Genomic DNA, 12,324 nt, shown 5'->3' with positions numbered 1-12,324 from the left:
TGAGGAGTAGAAGGCGGCGGTGCGTGCGGCCGGGCACCATGCATCCACAGACCTCCCCTGCTTGGGCACCTTAATTCAATGATTGACAGGTTAGTAAAACGTGTTTTTCCGCAGAATAAAGCCACAAATAGCTTTTATAAGGCCACCTTAGAAATCAGAATGCTACCCTGGACATGAGCATTTGTTTAGCTCACAGGGCTTATAGCTGGTGACAGAACCCCTTTAATCATATACATAAATATGATAATTTGGGGCAGGGTAATGAGCCCCGTCCTCCACACCATAGAGCAAAGTGTGCAGATACTGCATATGTTTGGAAAATGTCATAAAAAGTTTGTAAAAGAAAAAAAAAGAAAACCTCCCTGAAATGAGACGTACACCTCCCTGAAATGAGTTTTTGCAGGTTGGGATGTCTGGGATAATGTGATGTCTTCCAGGGGGGGAAAGAAAGCTCAGACATAAAAAACAGGTATTGGGGCATATGTATGCATGGAGAGGGGTGTTAGGAGCACATAAAAAGAATTTTGATTTTGGGACCGGACAACCTCTTTAACCCCTTAAGGACTTAGGGAGTACCGGTACGCCCTGTTTCCCGAGTCCTTAAGGACCCAGGGCGTACCGGTACGTCCTGTGTAGTTTTGATCACTGCCGCACAGCCGGCAGTGATCGGAACAGGGTGCCTGTTGAAATCATTCAGCAGGCACCCTGTGACAATGCCTAGGGGGGGTCCTGTGACCCCCCGCATTGCCGATCGCTACAAACCGCAGGTCAATTCAGACCTGCGGTTTTTAGCGGTTATGCAAGTTTCTGATCCCTGCGGTCCGTGATCGCAGGGATCAGAAACCTCAAAGTGCCCATATTTTTGAAAGTTAACCCCCCCTGCAGCCCTCTGTGTTTTTGTGTCTGCGGGCGCAGCGGGGGGGGGGGAGGATTGCAGGAGGCGGGCGGGAGGCATGCGGCAGTGTGGGGGGCGGGTGCGCGATCTTCCGCCCGCCCCCAGTTTATTTTCAGGATAGCTGAGCGGTTGAATCAGAGTGTCAGCTCATTGCTGACACTCCGATTTAAACGGCAGACATCTGTACAGATGTCGACCGTTTTAACCCCTTCCATGCCGCGGTCCGTAGGGACCGCTGTATGGAAGAGGTGAAGAGGGAGGGAGCTCCCTCCCTCTCCAATCGGGGGGCTGCTGTGCCTTTGCAGCCCCCGGACAGGATCGGGTGACAGAGGGAGGGAGCCCTCCTCCCTCCCCTTCCCCGTCTGCTCAGTTGTGGCAGACGGGGAAGGTTCCCATGGCAACAGGACGCCTTCTCAGGCATCCTGCTGTCCATGGTGCTGAACAGATCTGTGCTAAAGGCAGAGATCTGTTCAGACAAAGTGTGAGTGAAATACAGTGCAGTACACTATATAGTGTACTGTACTGTATTATACAGACATCAGACCCACTGGATCTTCAATAACCAAGTAGGTCTGGGTAAAAAAAAATGTTAAAAAAGTTTAAAAAAAGTAAAAAATAATTCCCTACACATGTTATATATCACCGCGTCCATAACGACCCGATCTATAAAACGGTCATGTTACATTTCCCGGACGGTGAACGCCATAAAAAATAAAAAATAAAAACTATGATGAAATTGAAATTTTGCTCACCTTACTTCCAAAAAAAGGTAATAAAAGTGATCAAAAAAGTCGTATGTACGCCAAAATAGTACCATTCAAACCGTCGTCTCATCCCGCAAAAAATGAGACCCTAATCGCCCAAAAACTGAAAAAACTATGGCTCTCAGAATATGGAGACACTAAAACATGATTTTTTTGTTTGTTTCAAAAATGATATTATTGTGTAAAACTTACATAAATAAAAAAAAGTATACATATTAGGTATCGCCGCGTCCGTATCGACCGGCTCTATAAAAATATCACATGACCTAACCCCTCAGATGAACACCGTAAAAAATAAAAAATAAAAACTATATATATATATATATATATATATATATATAAATATACAATTTTTTGTCACCTTACATCACAAAAAGTGTAATAGCAAGCATTCAAAAAGTCACATGCACCCCAAAATAGTGCCAATAAAACCGTCATCTCATCCCGCAAAAATCATACACTACCAAAGGTAATCGCCCAAAAACTGAAAAAATTATGGCTCTCAGACTATGGAAACACTAAAACATGATTTTTTTTGCTTCAAAAAAGAAATCATTGTGTAAAACTTACATAAATAAAAAAAAGTATACATATTAGGTATCGCCGCATCCGTGACAACCTGGTGTATAAAAATATGACATGATCTAACCTGTCAGATAAATGTTGTAAATAACAAAAAATAAAAACGGTGCCAAAACAGCTATTTCTTGTTATCTTGCCTCACAAAAAGTGTAATATAGAGCAACCAAAAATCATATGTACCCTAAACTAGTACCAACAATACTGCCACCCTATCCCGTAGTTTCTAAAATGGGGCCACATTTTTGGAGTTTCTACTCTAGGGGTGCATCAGGGGGGCTTCAAATGGGACATGGTGTCAAAAAAAAACAGTCCAGCAAAATCTGCCTTCCAAAAACCGTATGGCATTCCTTTCCTTCTGCGCCCTGCCGTGTGCTCGTACAGCGGTTTACGACCACATATTGGGTGTTTCTGTAAACTACAGAATCAGGGCCATAAATATTGAGTTTGGTTTGGCTGTTAACCCTTGCTTTGTAACTGGAAAAAAATTATTAAAATGGAAATTTTGCCAAAAAATCGAAATTCTGAAATTTTATCACCATTCGCCATTAACTCTTGTGGAACACCTAAAGGGTTAACAACGTTTGTAAAATCAGTTTTGAATACCTTGAGGGGTGTAGTTTCTAGAATGGGGTCATTTTTGGGTGGTTTCTATTATGTAAGCCTCACAAAGTGACTTCAGACCTGAACTGCTCCCTAAAAAGTGGGTTTTTGAAAATTTCTGAAAAATTTCAAGATTTGCTTCTAAGCTTCTAAGCCTTGTAACATCCCCCAAAAATAAAATATCATTCCCAAATTGATCCAAACATGAAGTAGACATATGGGGAATGTAAAGTAATAACTATTGTTGTAGGTATTACTATGTATTATAGAAGTAGAGAAATTGAAACTTGAAAATTTGCAATTTTTAAAAAATTTTTTGGTAAATTTGGTATTTTTTATAAATAAAAATGATTTTTTCTTAACTTAATTTTACCAGTGTCATGAAGTACAATATGTGATGAAAAAACAATCTCAGAACGGCCTGGGTAAGTCAAAGTGTTTTAAAGTTATCAGCACTTAAAGTGACACTGGTCAGATTTGCAAAAAATGGCCAACTCCTTAAGGTGAAATAGAGCTCAGTCCTTAAAGGGTTAATATAAATATTAATACATAATAAATATATTATTATAGAATATATAATAATTAAGAATATATTATTACACAGGAATAAACATTAATATAAATATTAATATGTAAAAAAATGTTTTATAATAAATTCATTTTTACCGTCATCCCTTTGATCGCAAAGAGACGGCTGCTGCCATCTTGATTGAAGATCCAGCGCTAAATCTCATGTGGCCTGTGATGACGTCATCACGTTGGCTGGCTTGGTGATGTCATACGTCAACGCGCACGAGATTTCGCCTGCTCCTTGCGCTCAAACGGATGAGGTAAGTATGACTTTTTTTATTTTTTACCGCCATTCAGGGAAAATCGATTCAATACCACGAAGCACGAGGAAATTAATTTTTCCGGAAAATCTAATTTTTCCTGAAATTCGGATCGAATTCCGCTTCGTCAGGTTCGCTTTGCTCAACACTAACAATAATAATAATAATAATAATAAGGGAGTTATGCTTTACAGATCATGCCAGATCCCTTTATGTCCATATTAAATGGCCATACACGGCATCATGAAAGGGCGAATATGGAATTATCCCGTGTCAGCATGACGGGCGTGACAGCTCTGTAGTCAGTGGACAGATTATTGACACAGCTTGCTGAGATTTTCATCCATCTGCCTTTTCTTAGTACTGATGAGAAATAAGATGCAGCATAATTAGATGATTAGAACTGAATATCATTTTGTGATGGAACAGATCTTTTTGGAGTCAGTCAGATGTCAGAAGGCGGCTAATTGGTTTGTTGAAAGAACAGAGAACATAGAAAGGGTCCCAAAAAGTCAGATTTACTAATGTTCCCAGCCCAATCATTTGTGAAGGTCGTTGTAATTCTTTATTGTCTTTCTTTTACCTTTTTTGCTCCTTTCTCCCGTTCTGGGCTGTGATTACATGACCATGTCCATGCCGCTCTTTATTTCCTGTGATGTCATGTCCATGTCCTTTTCTTTTCCCGCCCTAGGCACAGAGATTTCTCTTTGGATGCTGAAGGCTGAATCTCAAATAGGGCATAGGCGGGTGGCACCGAGCACCCAGACTGTCTTCTTCCGCTCCCCAGGAGTCAGGCTTCTTCTTTTATGTAGAGAGGCTGGACTTGGGGCCTAGCTAGTGGTGCCGGTACCTCAGAAAAGTGAGGAGCTCAAAATGCCTTGAAAAAAATAACACAAGGAAGTGTAGTGGGACATGCACAGTTGCTGCTTCAGCATAGGCACTCGGAGCAGTAATGCAAGAGCGAGATTGTCAGGTCCAGTATCCGGTCTTGCCAATCAGGCTGCAGGGTGGAGCTTCGTCTGTAGTGGGGACAGATCCTCGCAGGTGACGAACTCATTATGGTTAACAAATCGATTCGCTCATCACTACTATAGTGCATGATCAACTGCGCTAGAGAGAAATGGGGTAAAGTAGAACTGGCTTAGTTGCCCATAGCAACCAATCAGATTCTACCTTTCATTATTCACAGCTCCTTTGGAAAATGAAAGCTGGAACCTGATTGGTTGCTATCGGCAACTAAGCCAGTTCTACTTTACACCAGTTTGATAAATCCCCCTAAAAGTTTTTATTTCCTGCTGGTTTTTTTGCATTGTTTGGGTGTTTTGTATGCCATTTTTCAACTCCTAGAGATTATGGGGAAAACACCAGAAAAAATGCCAGTGCATACTGGGTGAGATTTATCAAGAAGTGTGCAAAGGAAAACTGCCTTCGTTGCCTATAGCAACCAATCAGATTGATCCTTTCATTTTCCAAAGAAGTTCTGAAAAATGAAAGGTAGAATTTGATTGGTTGCTGTGTGTAACTAAGCCAGTTCTACTTTGCACTACTTTTGAGAAATCTTCCCCTCAGTGTTTTGAAAAAAACTTCTAAACGCATGGTTAAAGGGATTGTGTTAATTCAGAAAGTGGCTTTTATAATGTAGAGAAAGTTAATACAAGCCACATACTAAAGTATTGTGATTGTCCATATTGCCTCCTTTGCTGGCTGGATTCATTTTTCCATCACATTATACACTGCTCATTTCCAGGGGTTACGACCACCCTGCAGTCCATCAGTGGCGGTCGTGCTTGCACACTATAGGAAAAAGCACCAGCCTATATGAGCTCCTACGCTCCTGGCCACCAGAGAGGCCAGTGCTTTTTCCTACAGTGTGCAAACACGAGCACCGCTGATGGATTACAGGGTGGTCGTAACCATGGATAGAAAAATGTGATAGAAAAATGAATCCAGCCAGCAAAGGAAGCACCTTGTGTAATAACAATACATTAGTAAGTGTCTTGTATTAACTTTCTCTACCTGATAAATACCATTTGCTAATGTGACACAACCCCTTTAAAGAGGTTTTCCGGGAGTTATATACGAATGACCTATCTTCTGGATAGGTCATCAATATGTGATCGGTGGGGGTCTGCCACCCAGGATTCCCTCCGATAAGCTGTTCGAGAAGGGACCAGTGCGCACAGCCTTCTCTCTGCAAACCAAACACAGCGCTGTCCATTCACTTCAATGGGAATGCACTGCTCCTAGTCCATGGGACCAATGAACGTGACGTCACTCAGCCTAGGGAAAGATGAGAGAAGGCCACGGCAATACTGTGAGTGCTGTGCCTTCTCAAACAGCTGATCGGCAGGGGTCCCAGGTGTCGGTGGGATCAGATAATGATGACCTATCCAAAAAATAGGTCATCAGTGTAAAACTCCTAGAAAACCCCTTTAAAGGGTTAAAAAAAACTTTTCAAAAACACCACAAAAATGTGCTCTTGCTAAATCCAAGTTCACACTACTGCTACAGTATCCATTTACTACTAAAGCCAGAGTGCTCTGATAGATCTGTTGCATGACAGATACCACTGGTGCCGACAGACTCAGTGGACTTATTATGGGATCTGCTGCTTTCGTTGCCTTTTACATCTTTTTGGAAGGAAAAATTGCAGTCTCTGTTCTTTCCGTCAGAGGTTCTGAATGGAGCCTCAGTTGATGGTGTGATCTCCCCCAATACCTCAGTTTGACCACAGGGTTCCTTCGCTTTTTTGTTTTCTAATCTGAGTAGTATAGAACAAAAATAAAACGAAGCGGGCACAAAAGATTAGGTGACAACCCTTTAAGAGCTGTCATGTCATTATTACTAAAGTGATGACTGAGAGACACAAGTTTTAAATAATTTAAAGGAAGAAAAGTCAAGATTGTATATTTTTGGGAATGTTTTTTCTCATTTTCCGTTTAGTAAACTTTCATTTAAAGTGTGGTCCAGATTGCATTCCCTTACAGAAGTGAAGGAGAGAAGACATATTAATAAGCAGAAATCTAATTATACTCAGTCATACATGAGCGCTAAAGCAGAAGGACAGACTCCCACACAGCTATAAATATTCAACCGCACAGACAGACAGAGCTCTGAATACACCCACACAGGCCTGACATGGGCGGATGTGATAAACGGAAAAAGCGCACACACTTACACACACAGACATATACTGTGGTGACACACACACTATGGTGACTCACAGACACTGTGGTGACATACACACACAAACATACACTGTGGTGATACACAAACATACACTGTGATGGCGCATACATGCACACTGTGGTGACATACACATACACTGGTGACACGCACACAAAAACACTGTAGTTACACACACAGACACACCGTGGTGGCACATACATGGACACTGTGGTGCCACATACACACTGTTGACACACACACATACACCATGCTAACACAGACACACTGTGGTGACACATAAACACACATACACTGTGGTGATACACGCACATACACTATGGTGACACATATACACTGTGATGACACACACACCGTGTTGATACACACACACAGACACACACTGTGTTGATACACATACACTGAGGTGACACACACACACACACCATATTGATACACACACATACACTGTGGTAACACACACACACACACTGTGTTGATACAGACACACATACAACGTGTTGATACACACACATACACCATGTTGATACACACACATACACCATGTTGATACACACACATACACACACACACACGCATACACACACATTGTGATGATACACACACACACACACATACACTGTGATGATACACACACACATACATTGTGATGATACACACACACACACACATACACTGTGATGATACACACACACATACATTGTGATGATACACACACACACACACACACACACACATACATTGTGATGATACACAAACACACACACACACACACACACACACACATACACTGTGGTGATACACACAGACACACACTGTGGAGCTGTGTAGTCCTTGAATTGTGCATTCTAGTGTATCTACAGCGTCTACAAGGAGTCTGCCTGTAAGGTGCTGATCAGTCTTGACAAATGTTAGACTATCTCTCCAATTGCTGCCATCCCTGAGTGGAAAAAGGAAGTCACAGTCATTGATATCTCTGTGTTTCTTACATTATCTGAGATCTAAATTGCTTTTTTCAAGTTTATCGGTCACACGCCCTTTTGATGTTATGAAAAGGAACATGAGAAATTATATTCATTGAACAACCACTCCATGCAGCTCCTCGGCTGCTTCTACTCTTGAATTTTGTAATAATCATTTCCAACAAGTTCTCTTGGGCATTGTGACTTTAGCTATAAATCTGCAGAGTACAGTCCATCCGCATAGAACATGCATCGCTCCAGTTTAGGGTGATATATGGCTCCCTTCTCCCCTCTATTTAAGAGATTTAGAAGATACTAAGATTTAATCATTGATAGTATGAGAAGGATGCAATGCTTCATGGCAGTGTAGAAGTTCTCCAGGCTAGTTCTTGATCCCAAGTTAATAACCCCACCATTGTATCAGAATTCATCTCAGCCTTGGTCCAAGTTGGCTCCTCAATTTTGAATAATTTTTGCCAAACAAAACAGCGACTGCGAGAAGTTTGGATGAAATATTGGACCAATGTCCACAGCATTAATATCTGGAAGGTCAAGGAACAATGTGGTGCTTCACTGTCATTCCTTTTATATGATCAAGTTCTTGATCCACAATGGAAAGGTGTGTTTGATCAATACCGTAAGTCATTATGTCATCTTCAGGCCACATGCTCATGACTGTATGTGTTTTGCGGTCTGCAAATTGCAGATCTGCAAAAAAAACGGATGACATCATATGCCATCCGTTTTTTTTGTGGATCCATTGTAACAATGCCTAAAACGGACAAGAATAGGACATGTTATATATTTTTTGCGGGGTTACGGAACGGACATACTGATGCGGACAGCTCACGGTGTGCTGTCCACATTTTCTGCGGACCCATTGAAATGAATGGGTCTGCATCCTATCCGCAAAAAAAACACGGAACGGACACGGAAACAAACAACGTTCGTGTGCATGTAGCCTCATACAGAAGCCATAGGATTTTGGATTCCAAACTTGTTCAACAATGTCTTCTTCAAGCTATACACTGTCTCTAAGGACATATCCCCTTTCTCAAGGGCAACCATGTACTCTCATGTCTATCGGACCCAAGTCTTCTAGCTAAACTGACCCAAAAAGGTATTTATCCCCAATCTTAAAAAAAATGTTGTTCCTTTGGTACAAGCAGCAAACCCTAAGCAGATATTTTTCCAACCTCCTGGAGGTAGGGCAGAACATCCAGAATATCCTATATTGCTCCATCACCTTTACCTAGACTTATAGAAACATAGAAACATAGAATGTGTCGGCAGATAAGAACCATTTGGCCCATCCAGTCTGCCCAATATACTAAATACTATGGATAGCCCCTGGCCCTATCTTATATGAAGGATGGCCTTATGCCTATCCCATGCATGCTTAAACTCCTCCACTGTATTTGCAGCTACCACTTCTGCAGGAAGGCTATTCCATGCATCCACTACTCTCTCAGTAAAGTAATACTTCCTGATATTACTTATGACAAAAACATATTCATAAAGAAGGGATCAAAATTAGAGCAAAGTTTACTTTACACTAAAGGAAAAGAAAAAAGTTTTCCTTAATTTCTTTCCTGTGGCAACAAACAAACATATAACATGGAGACTTGCCTGATGAAGCCCCAGGATGCGGCGATACACTTGTGGGCTCTGTTCCTAACACTTTAACTGACTGGTAAGACCAGTATCCATTGGTATGAACAAGTTGGTTAAAGGCGTTCTCTGTGCTCTCCTATATTGATGACCTTTCCTTAGGATAGGACCCCCGCCAATCAGCTGTATGAAGGGAAGGCTCACGCCGTGTGTCATAGACAGAAGGGGTGAGCAGGAAGAGAGCAGGGAGACAGTGCGTGCACACTGCATGCGCCTTCACTTCATACAGCTGATCGGCGGGGGAGCCTGGTGTCGGCCCCCCCGCAGTTCTGATATTGATGACCTATTCTGAAGATAGTGAAAAAGATAATATAGAGCAGCACCCACGGGCCTTCTCGACCTTACCGGAATGCACCAGTTAAACCATGACCGCAGATCCTCAGCAGTCCACAGATTAGCGTTCAAAGAAACGGTAACGGCAGCATCTCCAGATATTCTCTATTGGACGAATGCTTCAACGAATGTGTACTGTAGGAAGGAACAAGGGGCAGTTATTGATGGTTGGTATGTGTCACCGAGGTTCCTGGCCTCGGTGAGGTAAGAGCCAGTTTTTCCTCAAGTGTCATTATTGTTTAGCATGGCTGTAAAGCTGATCCGGGGGTGGCTTTTACTGTGAGTAGTCAAAGGTGCTGGGTGGGTGGCTACTCCACACGTTCCAGGCCGGGTCTTGGCAGGCTTATAAAGCAGTCAGCACTATCAGGTGGTGTTGATCTACCTCCATCTGACAGTGAAGCTGTGGAGTCCAATGTGCTAAAGGCTGAAGACTGCAAACCAAGACTGTTTTGTTTTGCTGTGTATGAACAAGCACCAAGGCTGAGTCTAAATAAAACACTGAAGTTTGATTTGCAACCTTGTTCCTTGCCTCTATACTGCATCCGCTAACCTGTCTACCAGAGCAAATCCCCACAGTACAAAAATTGCAACCTTTCGGCTACATGGTAGCCTTTATTAAGCATAGTAACAATTGATATTCCCCTGTCTAATATAGTGTACATAACCCCTCCCTTATTTCCAGAGAACCAATCAATTCGGCGTCACCACACCCACTAATACACCAATACACCCCCCTATCCTACGGGCATACACCCCCGTATTCTAAGGGAATTAAGTAATGTCATAGCCAGACTTTTATTTCTGATTAGCCAGAGCAGCATGTGACCCAGCCTCTATATAAGCTTGGGTCACGTAGCGCTGCACGTCACTCTGCTGTTACAAGTGTAGGGAGAGGATGCTGCTGGGCTAGTGATTTCAGGGAGAGAATAGGAGAGAATCTAACTCAGCGATCTACAGACAAATAGTTGTGTGGGTGCAGGCACTATCGTTTTACCCTGCCCTGAGCTCATTGACCAAAAATACTAACTTTTAGAATTCTGTTAGATAGGTGGGTGGCGGCGGCGGCCATTTTATGCATGCTCAGTGCACCAGCACTGCATCTGAGCTTTTGGGACATTGCAAATCACCATTTTTTGGGGGCAAACTACAACATCTGGATTAGTCAGTGTGCAATTTAAGGTAGAAATACACCCATCATTTTCTGGGGTTTGAAAAACACATTTTTTTCCCAAAAAACAGTATTTGCAAGATTTGCAAGTGTTAAATTCAAGTTTAATATATACAGCATTCATATTCTGTTAGCAAAAAAACACTTTTTGGGCAATCTACAACATCTGTATTAGTCAGTGTGCAATTTAAGCTAGAAATACACCCATAATTTTCTGGGGCTTTAAAAACACACTTTTCTTTTCAAAAAACAGTATTTGCCAGATCTGCAAGTGTTAAATTCAAGTTAAAGGGATTCTGTCATGACATTTTGGGCCTATAACCTAAACATATGGCCAGGTCCGTCCAAATTGCATGAATCCAAAAATGTATTTATTAAATGTGCCTGTGGCTCTATTAGCACATAAAACAGGTTTTTATAACCTGTCATTCACCTACCTAAGGTGCCCAAGGGGACGTCGCTTCATACTCGGTGCCCGGCTGCAGCCATCTCCGTCTGGTGCCCAGCGCCGCCTTCCCAGTTGAAATCGCCACCTTCCTCACCTCAGCCCCGCCCCGCCTCCACAATCGTCCGGTCCCTCAGGTTATGCCTAGTGCGCACGCGCGGGATCTGGCAGAGGGACCGGACGATTGCGGAGGCGGGGCTGAGGTGAGGAAGGCGGCGATTTCAACTGGAAAGGTGGCGCTGGGCACCAGACGGAGATAGCTGCAGCCGGGCACCCTGTATGAAGCGAAGTCCCCTTGGGCACCTTAGGTAGGTGAATGACAGGTTATAAAAACCTGTTTTATGTGCTAATAGAGCCACAGGCACATTTAATAAGTACAGTTTCGGATTCATGCTATTTGGACGGACCTGGCCATATGTTTAGGTTATAGGCCTAAAATGTCATGACAGAATCCCTTTAAATCCCTTTAAATATATACAGCATTCATATTCTGTTAGCAAAAAAAGACTTTTTGGGCAATCTACAACATCTGTATTAGTCACTGTGCAATTTAATCTAGAAATACACCCATTATTTGCTGGGGTTTGCAAAACACACTTTTTTTTCAGAAAAACTGTATTTTCCAGATCTGCAAGTGTTAAATTCAAGTTTAATATATACAGCATTCATATTCTGTTAGCAAAAAAATACTTTTTGTGCAATCTACAACATCTGTATTAGTCATTTTGACACCCCCCACCCCATCATTTCACATTTCTGCCCCTCATGATTCATTTCCATTTCTTGCCCCCCCCCATCATTTAACATTTCTGCCTCTCATGATTCATGTCCATTTCTTGCCTCCCCCCCATCATTTCACATTTCTGCCCCTCATGGGGGGGGGGGGGG

The sequence above is a fragment of the Bufo bufo genome, chromosome 6 (assembly GCF_905171765.1).
Source record: "Bufo bufo chromosome 6, aBufBuf1.1, whole genome shotgun sequence".
Lineage (NCBI taxonomy): Eukaryota > Metazoa > Chordata > Amphibia > Anura > Bufonidae > Bufo > Bufo bufo.
Note: the sequence above shows the minus strand (reverse complement) of the source record.